The sequence below is a fragment of the Bombyx mandarina genome, chromosome 15 (assembly GCF_030267445.1).
Source record: "Bombyx mandarina strain Sakado chromosome 15, ASM3026744v2".
Taxonomy (NCBI): domain Eukaryota; kingdom Metazoa; phylum Arthropoda; class Insecta; order Lepidoptera; family Bombycidae; genus Bombyx; species Bombyx mandarina.
The window spans coordinates 16,764,974-16,786,218 of record NC_143221.1 but is presented as its reverse complement, the minus strand read 5'-3'; the positions used below and the strand labels follow the sequence as shown (position 1 = coordinate 16,786,218).

Here is a 21,245-nt window from a genome sequence, read left to right as displayed (position 1 = left end):
TTCGACGAGTACAGTTACCGAGGTCCCTAAGCCTGCTCCTATTGTTAGAGCGTTACTATTAAAGATAACTACTGGAGTCAGACCGACGCGCTTGAGATGTGGTGCTGGAGGAAAATGCTGCGGATTTTCTGGACGCCGCATGGGATGAACGCATCAGTCCTGAAATATCTAGACGTCTCTACAAGACTCTCCACCACTTGCCTACGTAGGATTGTCAAGTTTTTCGGTCACGTTTCGAGGCAAAAGGGTGACAATCTCGAAAGACTACTCATCACCGGCATAGTGGTAGGAACGAGGCCTAGGGGGCGTAGTCTACTCACTCTAACCGGCGCCATCTAGGCGAGCTTCGGACAGCCTGCCGACCGAGAGGGCTGGTGGTCGTGGTGCCGACGACCGCCGGTCCGGCGACCCGAGGGGGAGGGCGATGGGAGAGATGTGCTCCGCATTAAACGCTTCACTTTCCCCCCTTGGCCTTTTCATGAGTAATGTCTCATGCGAGGTTTGGATGTTGGTTGTTGAGGGACAGGAGGCTTTAGTCAGTTCAACTCTGACATACCCCGCCCGCCAACTCCAGTGAAGGGCGGAAGTCCGGCGATTTCCTCATGACCAAAAAAAAGGGGGCACTTTCATGCGATTCATTTTGAGGTTTCCAATTATCGAGTTTCATTTGCGAAGCAGCTACTCTTGTGTTGTTAGATCTCCTTTGGAGGCGCTCGGGTAGCTGTTAGCAAATCCCACCCCTCCTGGCCGAGCCCTTGCTCGCCCACCTGTCCTGAAACTGAAAAGGTCAGCGGGCCAACAGTAATCCCTCAATCATAAAAAAAATAAAAACTTCGAGTTCACAAAGATCACCAATCGTTTCTACTTAGATGATTGAAACACAACCATCAAGAACTGTTCTAAATAAAACTCTCGTACCGAAAACATAAACAAGAAACGGGATTTTGTTTCTCAATAATCCAATTTCCTTTTGGCTTATATTCACACAATAAAACGAAACACGACTTGACAAATATTTATCCAGCAAAATGTAATTTTTCATTGTCTCATATTTTTTCAACCCTTTTCCTTCCCTCTGTAAATTACATGATAAAGCGCCAATGTACTGTTCTACTCGTAAATAATGAAAAATAAATGACGGGGTTGACAATTATATTAAAGGTTTTACAAATTGAAGCTCTTAAATATATATTTTTTTTATTGTTTAGATGGGTAGACGAACTCACAGCCGACCTGGTGTTATGTAGTTACTGGAGCCCATAGACATCTATAACGCAAATGCGCCACCCACCCTGAGATATAAGTTCTAAGGTTTCAAGTATAGTTACATCGGCTGCCCTACCCTTCAAACCGAAACGCATTACTGCTTCACGGTAGAAATAGGCAGGTGGTGGTACCTACCCGCGCGGACTCACAAGAGGTCCTACCACCAGTAAATAATTTAGACTAACTATTATTTCATAATCTCTAAGAGAACCGTGCTATATTAGACCATAAATTAAAGTACTTTTATGGTAGTATTTTCTTTGTTTTTTTTTTGCAAGTCCTAGACATAACTAATACTACTTTAATCTCGCGTTTGTCATTGCCATTATGTTATTTCCGAAATTTCGAACACTTTACAGTTGTCGTGGTCGCTGACAGCGATAGTGTTATTTGTCGACGTTTCAATATTGTGCTGCTAACTATCGTCTAATCTATATATACCTAGTCAGGTCATAAGTATTGTCACACAGTAAAAACTTTTCTTTTAGAATGCTGGCCACAAAAAAGTTTATTGAATTCGAATTTCGAATTGTTCATGAAAATAAAAATAGTATACTTTTAGAATTTTACTCATTTTTAAATATGTAGTGGACGCTTAAAGAAGACCGTGTTGCAGTTATTGCGTTGCATCGTTGCGGTTACGCTCCAATTCAAATTTTTAACATACTGAAAAATTTGAATATAACCAAAAGATTCGTTTATCGTACCATCAAACGATACAATGAAGACTCTAGTGTAGATGACAGGTCAAGAAGTGGTCGCCCTCGGTCTGTTAGGACTCCAGCAGTAATAAAAGCTGTGAAGGCGCGAATTCAAAGAAATCCCAAACGTAAGCAGAAACTGTTGGCCCTTCAGATGGGGTTAAGCAGAACCACGGTGAAAAGGGTGTTAAATGAAGACTTAGGGCTTCGGGCATATCGAAGAAAAACAGGACATCGTTTGAACGCTCGTCTAATGGACCTGAGACTGAAGAGATGCCGCGCTTTGTTGAAGCGGTACGCGGAAAAAAAATATCGGGAAATTCTTTTTTCGGATGAAAAAATTTTTACCGTAGAAGAGAGCTACAACAAACAAAATGATAAGGTGTACGCACACAGTAGTGAAGAAGCGAGCAACCGTATTCCGCGTGTCCAACGTGGTCATTTTCCATCCTCGCTCATGGTATGGTTGGAAGTTTCTTATTGGGGCTTAACAGAGGTACATTTTTGTGAGAAAGGTGTAAAAACGAATGCAATTGTGTATCAAAATACAGTCCTGACGAACCTTGTGGAACCTGTTTCTCATACCATGTTCAATAACAGGCACTGGGTTATACCAACAAGATTCGGCGCCAGCTCATAGAGCGAAGAGCACACAAGACTGGCTGGCGGCGCGTGAAATCGACTTCATCCGGCACGAAGACTGGCCCTCCTCCAGTCCAGATTTGAATCCGTTAGATTACAAGATATGGCAACACTTGGAGGAAAAGGCGTGCTCAAAGCCTCATCCCAATTTGGAGTCACTCAAGACATCCTTGATTAAGGCAGCCGCCGATATTGACATGGACCTCGTTCGTGCTGCGATAGACGACTGGCCGCGCAGATTGAAGGCCTGTATTCAAAATCACGGAGGTCATTTTGAATAAACTTTAGTGTCATAAGAATCTATGTTTTGTTAAGTTCATTTTGGTATATGAATGGTTACATAATGAATAAACTTGTTTCAATTATTTTACATTAAACATGTGACAGAATTTATGACCTGACTATGTATAAAAGAAAGACTTGTTAGTTTTTTTTTTTTCTCTATCCTGCAACTTAGCAATCTGTTTCTTGAAAAACAATAATCTAATCTGTTGTCAGATTTTCATCAGGAAAAGTTGAGTCAGCTGAGTTGTATCCCCAGTGGTACCGTTCTCATCTTACATCTGCAAAACTTTTTGCTAGATCTGGTATACTACTCCTTTTCAGGCGAGAGTATCTTAGGCTGCCCTCCCCCTGCAGCTCCGCAGCTAGCTGATTAATGTGTTGGTCAAGTCGTGTTTGGTAATTCTTGAGTCGTGAGTCGTCTTCAAGAGTCGTGTTAGTTACACTATTTATAACTCAAGAATGGCTGAACTGATTTGGCTGAAAATTGGTGAGGAGGTAGCTTAGAACCAGGAGAAAGACATAGGATACAGGATACTTTTTATCACGTTCCCGTGGGACGTGACATAAAATGTGGTATAACAAAACGCAACTGATATGGAATAACAAAACGCAACTGACAGCTAAACGTATCTATCGTAATCGTTCTATGGTTAATTATAGTAGAATTTTGAAGTTGACGTGTTTAAAACAAACTGTGTGGCGGAACAAAGTTCGCCGGGTCCGCTAGTTTTAAATACAATGAAAACAAAGACACTCTTCTTCTTCATATGAAGATGGATATAAATAAAATAAGTGTACCATTACTGTGCTTGTAACATTGGTTATGTTATCATTACAAACTTTTATCAAGGTTGCAATTTTTCAGAATCACTTTGGAATCACTCGCTTAAAGACACCCTCACCCAAAGATTTATATTCCTATTAATTGATCAAGCCTAACATAAAAGCTTGATCAATCAGCCCTAATATATAGGCCTGATCAATCCTCATTTACATGATGCCAGTGCACTAGAGTTTAATTCCACCATTCAGCTCCAGAATAATGTGTTCTAAGTACCAGCGTGACATTATAATAGCTGCCCCACCCTTCAAGCCGAAAATCATTACTGCTTCACGGCCGAAATAAGCAGAGCGAAACCCGTGCGGACACACGATATACCCTACCACCAGCAATACTGTTTTTTTTAAACTTTTTTAACGATTTCTATTACATGACGTTACTCCTTCATCATGAGGGTCATTCGTGACTATCTGTTAAGTACGGATTTCATTATAAAAATTGGTATCTGCCTGCGAAATTCGAACCACACCGTCGCATCGCACGCTATAATTGCACTGGGCGTCTTTTAAAGTAAGCACTGGTGGTACAACGCCTGGCTTTTGCCTACACATAAAATTATTCATTCGTGGCTATCTACATAACACGTATTATTATTTAACGGATGATTGACACGATTATTTATTATTATTCGCGAAGCTGAGCACCGGACGAGATGGAATGGAATGGATGTCCCTCCAGTACACCCGCGTAGACCCGTTTTACAGCCCGATCCTGCTCCATACGCACTACATTCGTGCCTTCATCTCCCCCAGAATATTTGGCTCACCAAAAAGCCTCGCCACTGCATTAAACCACACGTTCATTATAAATAATTCAGCCTGCCCTCATCCTTCATGAATTACGACCACTTTGACAGATGACACGAGTGTGTCACACCAAAGCGGGTAAAATGTTTGTTTAACCACACACCAATCGCTTCTGGCCTTATATCTCATAATCAGGGAAGCCGGGATAACGGGCAGGTTGGAGCGTGAGTAATCGTCATCGGATATAAATGGGTAATCGCGACCTTCGAATGTCGGATTCGATGTATGTGGTAATTTTTCATTCAACGTCAGGTATCCGGCTTGACGGCTTCAATAACGTATAGAGGCAGGTAAGTTGTCAAAATAAGTGATACCTGCGTCTCATTATCGGGAACGACACTCATGTTTGGTCTCCATACACTGCTGTGGTTACTTATTACGGAGGATTTGAAATATTTTTTTTTTTTAATATAGAAAAATCTGTCGCTAAATCAACAAGATGAAAGTGAGATTCATTTTAAGCAATTAAAAAAGATGTGTGGTGTTGTGGCACACCGGATAGTATCAATGAATGATAAAAAATATGTTACTTTTGTACGTTATTACAAAGTTAAGTCGTACACTAATTATGCATAACTAATAAAAATCTTACGTTACGGACGTTCTTTCCCGGTTAGGGTACCCTTCCGCATCGTCCCATTAGAAACTTCATTCAAAAAAAAGACAATTAAATTAAAGTTTATAGAACCAAACTCACAACCACGATTGCGCAGTTAATACGTCCCACATTCTAATGTCAGGTGAGCAGTTCAAACAAGTTTCACGCTGGAGCTTTGCACTGACAGGTTAAGAGGCTTACCGAATAGGATTACCCTCCGTTTAATATAATTTTTCCCTCACAGCAGGTGTTCCTGACGGCTATGACGCGTCACCTCAAACCCGCGACTTTCATTTTATATTTAATTTCGAAAGTGCTTTCGGCTGATGGAGTCGGGAGGATTTTTAGAGTTCCTTATAAATCTTGATGTGTACCATCAGTCTATATGTCATATATTTATTTAGGTTTAGAAAACAAGATAAATCTCACTGTTTACGAGGCAATAAGCCTTCCATTGTTTTGAAATATTAAGTAATTACTTTTTTGGGTTGACGCTGGACTCTTAAAACTGGAATATATGGTCGCCTAACAATCTAATCCTCAGTGATCCTAATTTATTAAATAACAGTTTCGGATACAGGTCTGATATATGTATAATGTTGCATATATTTTGACACGCGGAACTTGCGTGAGCTTTCTTAAGTCTCTATGAAAATCATAAACGCATGGGGCCTTTAAGTACGGAATAAGACAACTTCACCTCAGAAATAATTACTGTACTACCACCACCACCACCTTTATTTCCACTCATGTTATATTGAAATATGTTTAATTCCAGTTTTACTACGAATAGGAATATGTTTAGGATTATTAATTATTATTTTTATGGATTAACCATGAAAGATGCCAACAACGGAACCTTGTGCCTATTCCGACACGGTCTTCGCGATTCTTTTAATAACATTCCCCTTGACTGTATTACCATTGTTTGTTTGTATTAATTCCATTTGTATATAATACTAGCGACCCGCCCTCGCTTCGCTTCGGAAACATTAAATTTTATTATTGATAGTTGAGTCCCGCGATGTTACCCGCGGTTATTATCGTATCGCGGGTGACACCGTGAGGCAAAGTTAGTCTAAAAAAACTAGCCTATGTTACTCCTTATATCATCAGCTACCTGTCAGTGAAAATCCCGTCAAAATCGGTCCAGCCGTTCCAGAGATTAGCCGGAACAAACAGACAGATAGACAGACAGACAAAATATGTAAAAAATGTTATTTTGGTGTATATACCGTATATATATTCATATGCATGCAGTAAAAAGAGGCTGTTTCAGTATTACAAACAGACACTCAATTTTTTTTATGTGTATAGATTCTTTTTAATGAAATAATTTGAAATGTCTTTTACGTCGAAAGATTAAGTATACATAATACAGTACCAAAACAGAATTTACTTCCAAAATACATTTCCCACATCTGTCACATTAAAGGGCCCTTTCGCCTAAATAATTAATGCTAGCACGCCTTACATCTCGTGTCGTATTACGTCACAATCCACCTTGGTCTTACGATTAATTGAGGTCGCCTTTTAGTCCCAGTGGAAGATTTAAGGTTTTGAAGGAGTTATTAGTTAGCTGCCCCTTGTTACCTCATGTCTTTGAAGGCTTAATGCGAGCATCGGTTCCTTGGAGGGATGGATTACCTTGTATAGGTAAATGCTGCTCAAAATACGCCACTGTTAATTAATAAGACAAAGAAAATTAAAAAGAAGAAAATTTTGTTATTAATTATGTGGTTTATAGTAATAATGTATGTTTCAATCAATTTCGAGTTCTGAGGTTTGTTCAGAATATCAATTATCCCGTTCTCAGAGATCGTTTGGAAACCCTAATTCTACGGAGGCATATCAGCTCTATCTCTTTTGTATCGCACAATCCATGAGGTTTGTTGAAAGCCCTCAAAGGCAGCGGCTTATCTGAATCATTGTTATTATTAATGTCCATGCGCAACCGTAATTCGCTCACTCACAGGGGAAAACGAATTATGACGCTTTTCAGAATTTGTAGATACGAGAGGTCGTCACAAGCTATATAGACAAAGCAATAAACGATCATTCTCTTTCCTCTCTGTACTTTGGTCGCACGTGTAAGCTCTTTCGGTTTAATTCAATGTGATTTTTTGAGTCTTCATTTTCAATTTGATTTTTGAAGTGAAACTTCTTTTTTCAAACTCGATGAAACGAAAAAATAAGTCCATAGAGACACAAACACATAAATGTATAGGATTCAGCCGGCGAGAGAATGAGATAGAACACATTAGACGTTCTCGGTCTCCTCTTTGTGCGACTCTTCGTAGCATCCTCACTATCGTCTACTAAAGATTGTCCATATATATGCTCCTGTGTAGTGAGATAGTTAGTATATCTATATCTTATTTATAAGTTTCACTTCTACAGTGTGTACTTGCACACATACACACTTTTTTTTCTTGCTAGAAAGCTGTATTTTGGCTATAAAATGCATTATCGTTCAAAATTATTTATCTAAATAAACAGCCTTCAGGAGATTCTATTGATTAATTAATATTCCACGTCTGACAGTCTACGCGGCTGATTTAATGAGTAAGTACGGGTAAATAAAGCTCACATTTTTTGACAACTGCTTTTTTTCCTAAACCACCCACACGTGTGGGTGGTTTAGGAAAACCTCATATGTTTTCCTACGTAACTTATCGATTACTTTCCCCAAAATCTCATATTAAGTATTAGTGGTAGGGCATTTTGCAATACAAGGATCGCTTCCTCCTTATCCAATTCAATACAAGGATCCAATACAAGGATCGCTTCCTAAGTAAAAATAAAATAAACATGGCGCGTAATGGAAGAAATTAAAATGGCGCGTAACTGAAAAACGTTACATACGTTTTTTCCTCCCTCAGTCGATAAAGAAGTTTCACTTCAATAATAATAAGCATAAAGTTACAAATCTTTTTCAATTATAAAAATTAAATAATCTACAAGACGACAACCAACAAAACAGCAGCTCTCTGATCGTAAAGGATTATGTCTTTGCAGAGTAGGTCATCTCGGAGAAGTCAACGGATGAATTAATTAAAATTTTATTACGAGAAGGGTCATGTTGGTTTAGCTTGTAAAATATTTGTTCTTTATTAAGTTATTTTAAAAAGTTTCGTTTTAGAGCATTCCTTATAGCGGGAGAATAAGGATACAGACTTTTGTGATCTGCTTTCGCAGTTTGCTTTGCATAGGACCTCATCAAAAATACGGTTTGAAACAATACTGGTAGGTTGTACTATAAGCACCCAATGATACATACCATTGTTCTGCCAATCAACAAGATTCATTTATGCATTCCTGTTCGAAAATTTGGAAAGCCGGTATCCGATTTTGTTGATGTCCATAAGTTTCAGTAAGCTTTTAACACTAGTTGGAAGTAATCTAATGTGTCTGAGGACAGGAATTTCAAAAATACCCGACAACTACTGGAGCCTCTGCGATCATCCACAGTGCGTTTTCACAGGGTTTTTTTTCCATGTTCCATCCAGCTATGGAATGAGCTTTCCGAGCGCTATGACATACCCTTCTTCAAACGAAGCTTGTGGAGAGTATTAAGCGGTAGGCAGCAGCTTGGCTCTGCCCCTGGCATTGCTGAAGTCTATGAGCGACGGTAACCACTCACGATCAGGTGGTCCGCATGCTCGTCTGCCTACAACTGCAAAAAAAAAACAACGAAAGCTAGCATGTTCATGTTCAAAATGTCCGTGAACTCTGGAGTAGTTTGTGTGTCCTTCCCGTTTTGGCTTCAAAAGAATCCTCTCCGACCTGCTTTGGTCTATGCCTAAATTATAATTTGCATAACTACTGATGGTAGGACCTCTTGTGAGTCCGCGCGGGTGGGTACCACCACCCTGCATATTTCTGCCGTGAAGCAGTAATGCGTTTCGGTTTGAAGGGTGGGGCAGCCGTTGTAACTATACTTGAGACCTTAGAACTTGTACCTCAAGGTGGGTGGCGCACTTACGTTGTGGATGTCTATGAGCTCCAGTAACTACTTAATACCAGGTGGTCTGTGAGCTCGTCCACACAACTAAGCACTAAAAAAAAAAATTTAGTGAACGAGTTCACTTAATATTAAGTGGTTATCGACAACCACAGATATCCAATTGCGAATATCACCAACGCGTGAATGACCGTCAAAGGAATCGCAATGTTATCTGCTTTCTGAAAGTTTTTTTCTCCTTTCAATTACGAAAAACACCAGATAGATCTCCAAAGGCCCCAAGTTATTATTTAAATAAAATTCCAACTCCCTTAATTTCAAAATGTATCATCAGCCATAAAAAATTGCAGAATTATTTATGTTTTTATAGGACGTTCCCGAGATATGCAGAAGAGGTTGCCTTGTTACGGCAACGCAAAAAAAAAATGGCAGAAATCGAGAGACGGAATTCGTTACGTCAAGGGGCGCGAGCTGAAGAGATCACTTATCTTAAAATGAAATACAGTCTCTTGCATGTGTGTGGAGGAGTGTTTTCCCCTTTTAGGTTAAGAATATTTTTTAATACAAATTACGAAGGTTTTACCCTGTTTTTTTTTTGGAGAATCGTAATGTAGATCTCTACTGGGCTTAAGACACGTGATGAAAGTTTCAAGCTTCTGTATTTGTATGTATAGCGGTTATTCTAGACTGTTTCCCAGCAGATAAGGACAAGAAAGCAGTAAGTACAAGGTAACGGTCGATCATATTATGCCCTTCTTATTCTTGCAGTTATCCCATTGGGTTCTTCGCTTTCCATTCAGTTCCAATCATATACGCTCTACCTCTAATAAATTCTACATACTTCACTGGGTGCATCTTACTGGGTGACATAGCCGCGTCTTCCGACGTGATATCGCCATTAAATGCCTTCTTCAAGTGAGTTTCTGAAGGTAAATTGAAACCTTCGAGTGAGGCGTAATGTGAAATTATGTTTAATTTGCATATTTTACCGCTACCAACATCCTGATCCCGGGTTACGTTATGTTTATTGCACTAGAGTAGACAAGGTCAAGGTTTTCGGTGCTCAATTTCTTTTGGTCCATTCCCTAGTAAATTATTTAATGAAAGCTTCAAAGAAAGAAACAACGGTACTTACGTATTAACGCCACCGCAGCAAAAATTCAAATAATGAACTAATAAAAAGCGATCATTGCTTAGACGGGTGGACGCGATCACAGCCCATCTGGTGTTAAGTGGTTACTTGAGCTCATAGATATCTACAACGTAAATGCTCCACCCACCTTGAGATATACTGGTCTCAGTATGGCTACAACGGCTGCCCCACCCTTCAATCCGAAACGCATTACTGCTTCACGGCAGAAATAGGTGGGGCGGTGGTACCTACCCGTGCGGACTCACAAGAGGTCCTACCACCAGTGAAAAAGTTTTTTTTCTATGTCGTGCCTTGTTGTTTGTGCACGAAAGAAGAGATCTTTAGTGTCCTTATTGTCTTGTTATTTGCTGCTTTTTGGCCCAATTTTTATTACTACAAGAATGATTATTTGCTGCGGTGGCGTTAATACGTAAGTACCCAAACAACTATAAACACTCTGTCGATTTGTATTTCAAACCGAACAACTTTTGACACGTGTCAAACTTGAAATACAGAGACGAAGTTATAGTACAACTCAATACACATTTACGCAAACTATTGTTTGTTGTTGATTCAATTGAATGTACGGGGTTCACAATAGACAATGCTGTACTTAATATAGCATAGCTTCTGATGTTTAAATCAAGAGCTGGCAGAGGGGACATCGGTGATGGAAATTTACTTGTAACGATAGTGCCTATTTCTACAAAAAATATCCGCAAAGTAATTCTTAGAATTCGGCAAATTCTTCGCTTTACATTTGGCTATTATAATAATTGCACTAGGTGGATTGATGAGGTCACATTAGGCGTCGATCTTGTGTTACGTGATATTGATCTTTTTTTATTGCTTAGATGGTTAGACGAGCTCACAGCCCACCTGGTGTTAAGTGGTTACTGGAGCTCATAGACATCTACAACGTAAATGCGCCACCCACCTTGAGATATAAGTTCTAAGGTCTCAAGTATAGTTACAACGGCTGCCCCACCCTTCAAACCGAAACGCATTACTGCTTCACGGTAGCAATATGCAGGGTGGTGGTACCTACCCGTGCGGACTCACAAGAGGTCCTACCACCAGTAATTACGTAAATTATTGTTTTGCGGGTTTGATTTTTACTACACAACTCTCCATGAGCATGACAAAGTTAATGCTGACGCCCATCTTGAGAAATTGAAGTCGCAACAGAAGTTACTACGTCAGTTATTATATTTAGTGACAACAAGCAAAATCTATTGAACTTTAAATGCGAAATGTCAATGAACTTTCAAGTATTGGTACGTTGGCGCGAAACTGTTGTGTAAACCGTAACTTTAACTGCTACCCGTAACATTTAATGTGTTGTAGATAAAGACTTTGTTGATGCTTTGTCGTTTGTGTTACGTCTTATGTTCGCGCTCGTGTCTAGCACTTAGGGCGAGTAGATAAGTAGATAAGTAGATAACTTTCAGTCGTTATCTTCTCGAGTGCATTTTCATTCCAAACTATTGGATACATTGTTACATTGTATAATCCGATATTAGCTTATTAAAATTTATTAAGTGTTTTTTTTTGCCCTTGTAGACAGACGAGTATACGGCCCACCTGATGGTGAGTGGTTTCCGTCGCCCATGGACTTCAACAATTCCAGAGGCAGAGCTAAGCCGCTGCCTATCATTAAGTAGTCTCCACGAGCCTCGTTTGAAGAAGGACATGTCACCGTGGCCCATGGACTTCAACAATTCCAGGGGCAGAGCTAAGCCGCAGCCTGCCGTTAACTAAAAAAAAACCGCCACCACGAGTCTCGTTTGAAGAAGGACATGTCATAGCGCTCGTGAAACATCGTGGAGGGGAGCTCATTCCAAAGCCGGAAGTGAGCGTGTTTAATGATGAAACGCGTCGGTGCACTTGTGCAGAACGAAGCGATTATGATGCCAAGGGTTATTAAAGATTATGAGGTACAAACTTCTTTAATGAAATACGTACTCATGCTCGCGGATGCTTTGCACGGAAAGCATAGGAAAAAATAAGAAAAATCTAATCGGTAAAAAAAGGAAACGGAATTACTGTTAAATTGAAACCTAGACCTCGATTGACTTCCACGGTGAAGGAATAACATCGTGTAATAAAAATCAAACCCGCAAAATTATAATTTGCGTAATCACTGATGGTAGGACCTCTTGGGAGTCCGCACGGGTAGGTACCACCACCCCGCCTATTTCCGCCGTGAAGCAGTAATGCGTTTCGGTTCGAAGGGTGGGGTAGCCGTTGTAACTATACTGAGACCTTAGAACTTATATCTCGAGGTGGGTGGCGCATTTACGTTGTAGATGTCTATGGGCTCCAGTAACCACTAAACATCAGGTGGGCTGTGAGCTCGTCCATCCATCTAAGCAATAAAAATAAATAAATAAAACGTGTCTCAAGGTGGGTGGTGGAATTCCCGTTATTATTTAATTCTATATGGGCTACGGTACCTAACTAATTGAACTGAATCCGAGGAAGGTAAGTGTAATTCCAGTACAACAATACCCAGATGCGCAGCTCTCCCCAAAGACGTCAGGCTGACGAAATCATCGAGTCGGCCAAGTATCTCTCTCTACGATAACACGTCAGACCGCCCTAGGCTAGTGTTCCGGAATATCTCCCTGGGTCAGACTAGTCTGCCGGGTCGGTACGTAATACACTGTCAACCTAACGCTTTTCCGTAGCACCTCCGTAGAACTACTGTTATGCAACATCCTGGTCCTCGTTTCGCCTGCTCAGGTCACCCCGTAACCTTCACCAGGAGATGAGAGGCTTCTACAGAGGCGGCAAACGAGCGAAAGCGCGTTTATGGCTACTCCTTGGTGGCGACGGATCGATGCCCCCTTCTCTCTAGAAGTTTCATATTGAACTTACTGGTGGTAGGACCTCTTGTGAGTCAACGCGGGTAGGTACCTCTACCCTGCCTATTTCTGCCGTGAAGCAATAATGCATTTCGTTTTCAAGGATGGGGCAGCCGTTGTAACTATACTTGAGACCCCTTAGAACTTATGTCTCAAGGTGGGTGGCTCATTTGCGTTGTAGATGTCTAAACGATCCAGTAACCACTTAATACCAGGTGGGCTGTGAGCTCGTCCGCCACACCGTCACAATTTTAACTTACTCTCGCAACATACTAGTTCACCGTATACCTTAGCTTATTTTCACTTCGGTTGGCATGGTATTTTTATTTTTTATTTTTTTTTATTGCTTAGATGGTTGGACGAGCTCACAGCCCACCTGGTATTAAGTGGTTACTGGAGCCCATAGACATTTACAACGCAAATGCGCCACCCACCTTGAGATATAAGTTCAAAGGTCTCAGTATAGTTACAACGGCTGCCCCACCCTTCAAGCCGAAATGCATTACTGCTTCACGGCATAAATAGGCGGGGTGGTGGTACCCACCTGTGCGGACACACATGAGGTCCTACCACCAGTATTTAAAACACATCACATAACAATACTTAGCAACAATAATTAGCAATGGTTGAGAAGGGACGAGAAAGCATTCTCTGTGGTACAAGAACATAACTAGCTAGTAAACGTGAAAGTTACATATGGTAACATTTTGTGTTAGATTAAGTTTCAATGCTTATTTTAATACATTTCGAAAAAAAAAAAAAAATTGATTTTTAGATTTTTTTTCGTAGATTTTTTTTTTATTTCTGTCACTTTACCAATTTGTTGATAAATATCACGTAACATAAGAAAATAAGTAAAACCACGTAACGTCATTTTTTTTGTAAAGAATCACCAAAGCCGTCATCAATCAAATGAAACATAAGCATGTTCTAAGCGTAGACACTGAAACCGCTTTTTTAGCATCCCCCTAATAGTGTTGTACATTGTAAGTCTACGTAGGTACTACTGATCCCTTACTAGTTACTACCGCTAATAATCCTCCCCACTCATCTTCCACTTCTTATATTCACTTCCATGAGCCGTCCAAAAAAAATGAAACAAAAGTTTTTATTTTTATAACTTAGATGGGTGGACGGGCACACATCCCACCTGGTGTTCAGTGGTTACTGGAGCCCATAGACATCTCGAGATATGATATCTAAGGTTCAAATATAGTTACAATGGCTGCCCCAGCCTTCATAAAAAAGTAACTCCATAGCTTCATTGCATCTGTTGGACAATTTCGATGCTTCTAAAGTAATTTGATTTAAAGATATAAGTTTTCATAGACTATAAAAAATCCACTCGCATTCCGAATCCTACAGTCTCACGTTCGCAAGCCACTTATCGCGCACGCCGCCGTATAAATATTCCTCGCAAAACATTTTAAAACTTAATGCATTGTCAATTACCCGCTTCGAAAAATCACGAAGCGTTTTAAAAGCAAAAGTGGCGCGTGCTGAATCGTGATTCTACCAACAACATAAAAAAAAAAAACTCTTGGCAGCGAAATGCTGTAGCCGAGTTTGAAACGAAAAGAGAATAACCAATGGACGTAGCTCCTCAGCGATCGTTATTGCAAAGTGCATTGTCGAAAAGCGTTGGAAATTTAGTATCCGAAACGCTTGCGAGCTGTTCCGATCCAACGTAAATCAACTTTAATGTTGGAATGTAAAATTTCATTAAATCGAACTGTTTTTTGCTCCGTAAAAGGGAACGTTTGCCAAAATTACGCAACAGACACGATAAAAAGTTATAGATATACAAACGTTTTTTATCAACTACCAAGAAAGTCTAGGGCTGCATCGCAAAAAATAGAATTAAAATAAACAACGCGATATTAAAACTGATGCATTGATTAACTGATAATAAGGACGAGAAAACCAATTTACAGCACATCTGATCATAAGGTATTGCTGGGGCCAGTAAATACTACATGGCTACAATGACATTTTCAACTGATATGAAGTTCTTAATGAAGAAATACTGGCGTCTTCGAACAATAATGGTTGATTTTTAATAGGAACAATAGGTACAACAGTGGTCTAGACCATACGTTCTTAAAACTTATCTATAACCCCTACTCATAGTCAGAACTAAGAGGAGAGTTAGATAAAATAAATAAGGTAAGAATTATACTGTTTTAGTTATCTCACCAATTAATCCTAATAGCAAAATAGTAGATCTAATCAGAATCACACATCTTCTGATTAACAGCCCGATATCATCAAAGAGCATCTGGCTTTCTTCTCGACTCTCTGTATTCGCCAATATAGAGCGTAAAATTAGCGGTTATAAGACGCGTTAAAAGCCCTCATATAGGCACTACCAGGGCGAGACCACTTTTAAAGCACATTAAGAATTCAACCTGATATTTCCAAGTAGATGGCGGCATTCATATTGTTTCTGTAGGCTCCGAGACTTTATTAAAACCGGATAATCTAGAGCAAAAGCATGAAGAAATCAAGGAAGATTTAGTTAAATATTTCAGATCATTTCTTCAAACCAGGCTTGTGGAGAGTATTAAACGGTAGCTAGCGCTCGGCTCTGCCTCTGACATTGCTGATGCCCGTGAGCGACGGTAACCACTCACCATCAGGTGGGCCGTGTGCTCGTCTGCGTACAGGGGCAAAAAAATAAATAAAAATAAAACTATTTCTTTAACTATTTTTTGATCTTTAACCCTTTGTGGTCTTAAGACTAATGTCAATTAATGTAAGACTATAACTATATGTCCAATCCGTGTAAACACTGGACCTAAAAGAGTTAATATTTTTACAGAACACCCTTTGAAATAATGGAGTAGGCGTTGAAAATTTTCCAATTATACTTGCCTAAATATTACTCGACTATGTTAACAGAGACTCTTCGAAGAAAGAACACAAAAGACCAACAAACAGCCCACGTGACACGTGGGTTGTTAACAACGTGAATGCCACCACCCACTTCGATACATAAGAAACTCTTAAAAGCACAACGATTGAATGCTTCTCAGCGAATTTTTACGAATTTGATTTGATTGATGCTATTTCGTCACAGCCGAAGTCATTCGTGAACACGTGCTAAATACATATTATTTCCTTTAAAAAAATGGTACTTGCCTACATGATTTGAACAATAGTATAGTCGTAATCTATATATATAAAAATGAATTGCTGTTCGTTAGTCTCGCTAAAACTCGAGAACGGCAGAACCGATTTAGCTAATTTTGGTCTTGAATTATTTGTGGAGGTCCAAAGAAGGTTTAAAAGGTTATATAAATATGAAAATGTTCGGATATAATAAAAATTACAATTTTGTTTTCCCTTTGATGTGTCCCCCGTCGGACGGATTCATTTTGTTTGTTTTAAGTTTATTTTATACATTATCGATTGAGGCACTACGAAGTCTGCCGGGTCAGCTAGTATTGAATAAAAGTAAATCAGGCGTTCATTATTTAGACTGCGAAGACTTCAAATTGAAATTGCTGCAATTATCTAATTAAATCGATAAATCACTATTTATGGTGCTATAGCTTGTAAATAACCTCAATCTCATTCTTAGCACCAATAGTACCGTTCTATATCCTTGGATCTCTGTTGCTACGCTGAAACCAGATGTACTCTAAGCTTGTTTGTCAGTAATACAAAAAAAAAAAAAACAATTCTTGTATTATCATCGATATTTATTTTTTTATGATTGAAAGATTACTGGTGGTCCGATCGATATTCCACACGTGTGCAAGCTTTTATATTAATCGGACGTAGTAAATTTACTGGAAATTACCTTGAAATGTATCACATACTTAACATATGTTCAAGATTGATTTCCACGGTGAAGGAATAACATCGTGTAATAAAAATCAAAGCCGTTAAATTATAATTTGCGTAATTACTGGTGGTAGAACCTCTTGTGAGTCTGCACGGGTAGGTACCCTGCCTATATCTGCCTATAATGCGTTTCGGCTTGAAGTCTGGGGCAGCCGTTGTACTGTTAAAAGCGAGACCTAACATCTCATGTCTTAAGGTGGGTGGCGGCATTTACGCTGTAGATGTCTATGGGCTTCGATAACCACTTAACACCAGGTTGGCCGTGAGCTCATCCACCTATCTAAGCAATAAATATAAAAGTCCCATTACATTCGATACAAGTGAAGCTTATGAAAACGTCTTAATATAAATAATATTTACATCTTCAAAAACTAAATAAACCCCTTTAAATAGTAAACCGAACTAGCAATGATTTTCATCTTTTTTATCCCATTGATATTGGTCAGAATATCACAGCGAAGATATAAAATTATTGTGTTGGCATTGGTCCTTGAGACGTGCGCAAATTTTAAGTCAATCAGAATTCTTGAATTCGGTAACAATGTCGAAAGAAACAGATATAAATGCCAAAGTAATAAAGGCATTTAAAAAAAAAACATGAATTTCAAACTTTAAGAACTAAATAATGTATTATTGTGGGATCTTACTGGTCGCTTGCTAGTCTCATTCGTATCTTACAATTAAGATATTGTAAATTCGAATCAGAACGTGCCTCAATTTTACACGTATTATTTTTTAATGGTGATTTGAAAATTGTCTGTTGAATAAACTTTACTGGTGTTAATATTAATAAACTTTACTGGTGAATAACGTTTACTGCTGGTAGGACCTCTTGTGAGTCAGCACGGGTAGGTACCACCACCCCGCCTATTTCTGCCGTGAAGCACTAATGCGTTTCGGTTTGAAGGGTGGAGCAGCCGTTGTAACCATACTGAGAACTTGGACTTATATCTCAAGATGGGTGGCGCATTTACTTTGTAGATGTCTATGGACTCCGGTAAGCACTTAACACCAGGTGGGCTGTGAGCTCGTTCACCCATTTAAGCAATAAAAACAAAAACCACCCGTATATCGCTTAAACCATGACTTTCAAGAAAACAAAAAACGTGGCAAGCTGTCTTGCACCAGATATAAACTCACTACCTATAACACAAAGCTTTTCAATACTAGTAGGCTTAAAGCTCTTTACGTGCAAAACAACTATCGTAAAAATGGCTATGCAAAAGTTTTCGAAAATCGCGATATAAATCTTGATACAATCATTATGAAATAGTATGTATTATGAAAATTTCAAAAATCGTATTCTTTTAGGCAAATCCAAGTAGCCAATACAACTCAAGGCTAATTTCGTAGCTTTGCACATGAAGTTGTCTTTTATACCTTAGGAACTCGATAATTGCATAGAGGCGAAATTATGCAGGTATTAAAAAAGATCACATAAGAAAAAAATATCTTCTCTAATTTATTAATTTTTTGGTCTTCAATAACCATCTTCGGCTTGGACAATTAATGTAAAATACCATACTAAGGATTTTTTATTTTCTTTCAATTCAAATGTATAAAAAGTAATAAAGGAAAAATACCATAAAGTGAAATCAAATATTCTACGAACACGTATTCCTAAAATATCGGAAGTTTTGATGTCACTATCGAAGTTTTTTCAATATTAACGTTAGGTGATATTGAAAAAACTGCTTGTTCTATCTGCATAATTTACCTTATCTCATGTAAATAATTGAACTTGCGAAATTTATTGAATTTTATTCACCAAGTCACTGACAATTCAATCAATTAACCTAAAATACGTTCTAGAATACTAAACTACTCGTTTATAAGAGTATTTAATCTTCTTTCAGCAGCAGAGAATATTTAACATCTGCGAGTCTTAATGCACTAAGCATATGTTAATTAGAAATATAATTTCTCTACATTACCTCTCCAACACCATGATAGCCCATCCAAACACTATATCACTAAAGTCTTTATTCTAATGTTAACTACTTTAAAACACCACTTTTAGTATCTTAAAATCACTTTTTTTAAAACGCCACGTCTATTTGTATTCTCGACAATAGCATTAAAAGGGTTAACTTCGAAGATTAACATCTAAAAAACACGGCGAAAATCGTACGTCAACGTAGCACAAATCTACACTTCCACACCGGAGCGCGGACGCGCGTCAACTGAGAATTTTCAAATTTCGAGCATGAACCTAATTTCCATGTACGTAATGATGAGGTCACGTAGCGATTCTTCATTTGGTTCCGATTCGTTTGCATAGATGGCGCTAAATTCAATTTACCGATTAATCCTATCGTTAAAGCAAATAATAAAACGTTCGTAAATTGTACTAAGAAATTCTTTAATTGCATTAGTACTATTTCAATCTGATTAATAATTTAATTTCATTCAAATTAAACTCTACTGAAAAATAAACGAATCATGTAAATTCGATGCTAACATTTTTTTTATTAAGCCATGATCTTATCATTTTCTAGTACAATAAGTAGCTGTAACGGTAACTCTATAATTCTAATAAGCAAAGTGGGTTGATCTCTGACTTTCTTATGCATCAGCTCATCTTTCCTAGTCTTAAAGCCGGAACCCACAATCACAATGTATCGTAATGTTTGCAAGTCCTATAACATAGCAGTACTATTTATTTTATTCCTATTTACATTTCAATGACCGTGGATTGTAGTTGGATTAATATGAAATATGATGTAGTGATGCTACGTTTATCGTAGCAGTCTTCTACGAACAGCTACGAATCTTCTACGAGAAAACGTGATTTTCGTAGCAGTAATGCCATATTTATTACTTTGAATATCATATTTATTACTTTGAATATCAGTGATGTAGTACCAAATTAACTTCAACATCGGTATCGGCAGATCGGTTTTCCCAGTTTTCATAGATTTTACAAAATAAATACGCCAAACTAAATAGACTGACAAACCAAGAATTGGGAAGAAATTTGAGAGTGCTCTTTGGCTCCAAACGAATTCCCTGTATTATGGGAACCACATATTAAATGTACATTTGATTATATAGACGCTAACAACAACAAAAGTAGTGGGTAGAGCATTCTAAAAGTTACACTTCAAAAGTAGACTACCACCAACTATAATATATACATTGTTTTTATTGCTTAGATTGGTGGACGGCCAACCTGGTGTTAAGTGGTTACTGGGGCCCATAGACATCTACAACGGAAACGCATTACTGCTTCACAGCAGAAATAGGCAGGGTGGTGGTACCTACCCGTGCGAACTCACTAGAGGTCCTACCACCAGTAATTACGCAAATAATAATTTTGCGGGTTTGATTTTTATTGCACGATGTTATTCCTTCACAGTGGAAGTCAATCGTGAACATTTGTTGAGTACGTATTTCATTAGAAAAATTGGTACCCGCCTGAGATTCGCACACCGGTGCATCGCTCAACATGTATGCACCGGACGTCTTATCCTTTAGGCCACGACGACTTCAAAATATATAAAAATATGCAAAAATTCAGGCAGCATTCCGGTCTGAAGGATGGGGTATTCATTAAAATAGTGTTATTAGAAACTTGGACCTTATTGTTGAAGGCATTTGTGAAGGACTCCAATAATCACATAACGTTGACACCAAAATATGAAGCATCAGCTTGCGACAAAAATGCGACAAAAAAACCCCAAAGTCTCCTATATCCCACAAATACAGTCACAAGCAAATTTGCGTTATTCGCATGCTTTATTTGATGTTTATACAAAACGTATAAATGAGTCCCAAGTCCCGTGAAATTCACCAGAGGCTCTCATATAATTTGAGCTTTAGCGCGAAACGATAAAACTGAGAATCCAATAACGTTAAATGTGTGATACGATTTTTTTTTTGTGAACTTCCTTGGTTAAATGTAAAAAGGTTTTCGCGTATTTCCTGATCACTGCTGACGGTTACCGACTGTCATTATGTGTGATTATTCCGTATCTCTTACCAGATATTCCGGAAATGTTCATTGTGAATTAAAGGAAATTTTGTTAGCTGGATTTCGAGAGATGGTATTGTGTGTTGAATTAGATAACTATCTATATCTATACTAATATTATAAAAAGGAAAGATTTGTTTGTTTGTTTGTTTCGAATAGGCTCCGAAACTACTGGACCGATTTGAAAAATTCTTTTTCCATTAGAAGCCGACATTGTCCCTGATGAACATAGGCTACTTTTTTTAATTTTTTTTTTATTTATTTTTTTTGTTTCATGTGTGTTTTAATGTTTCCGAAGCGAAGCGAGGGCGGGTCGCTAGT

General features: G+C 38.6%; 1 protein-coding gene across 2 annotated transcripts in view; it reads right to left on the bottom strand.

The window, feature by feature from the left end:
• LOC114247204 (neuroligin-4, Y-linked-like) overlaps nucleotides 1-19,142 on the bottom strand; it is a 65,682-nt gene extending 46,540 nt beyond the window's left edge. For both annotated transcript variants that reach the window (XM_028180091.2, XM_028180092.2), the window contains exon 1: nucleotides 18,886-19,142. The gene's annotated coding sequence lies outside the window, so the exon portion shown is untranslated. The remainder of the gene's footprint in view (nucleotides 1-18,885) is intronic.
• Nucleotides 19,143-21,245: the final 2,103 nt, after the last annotated feature.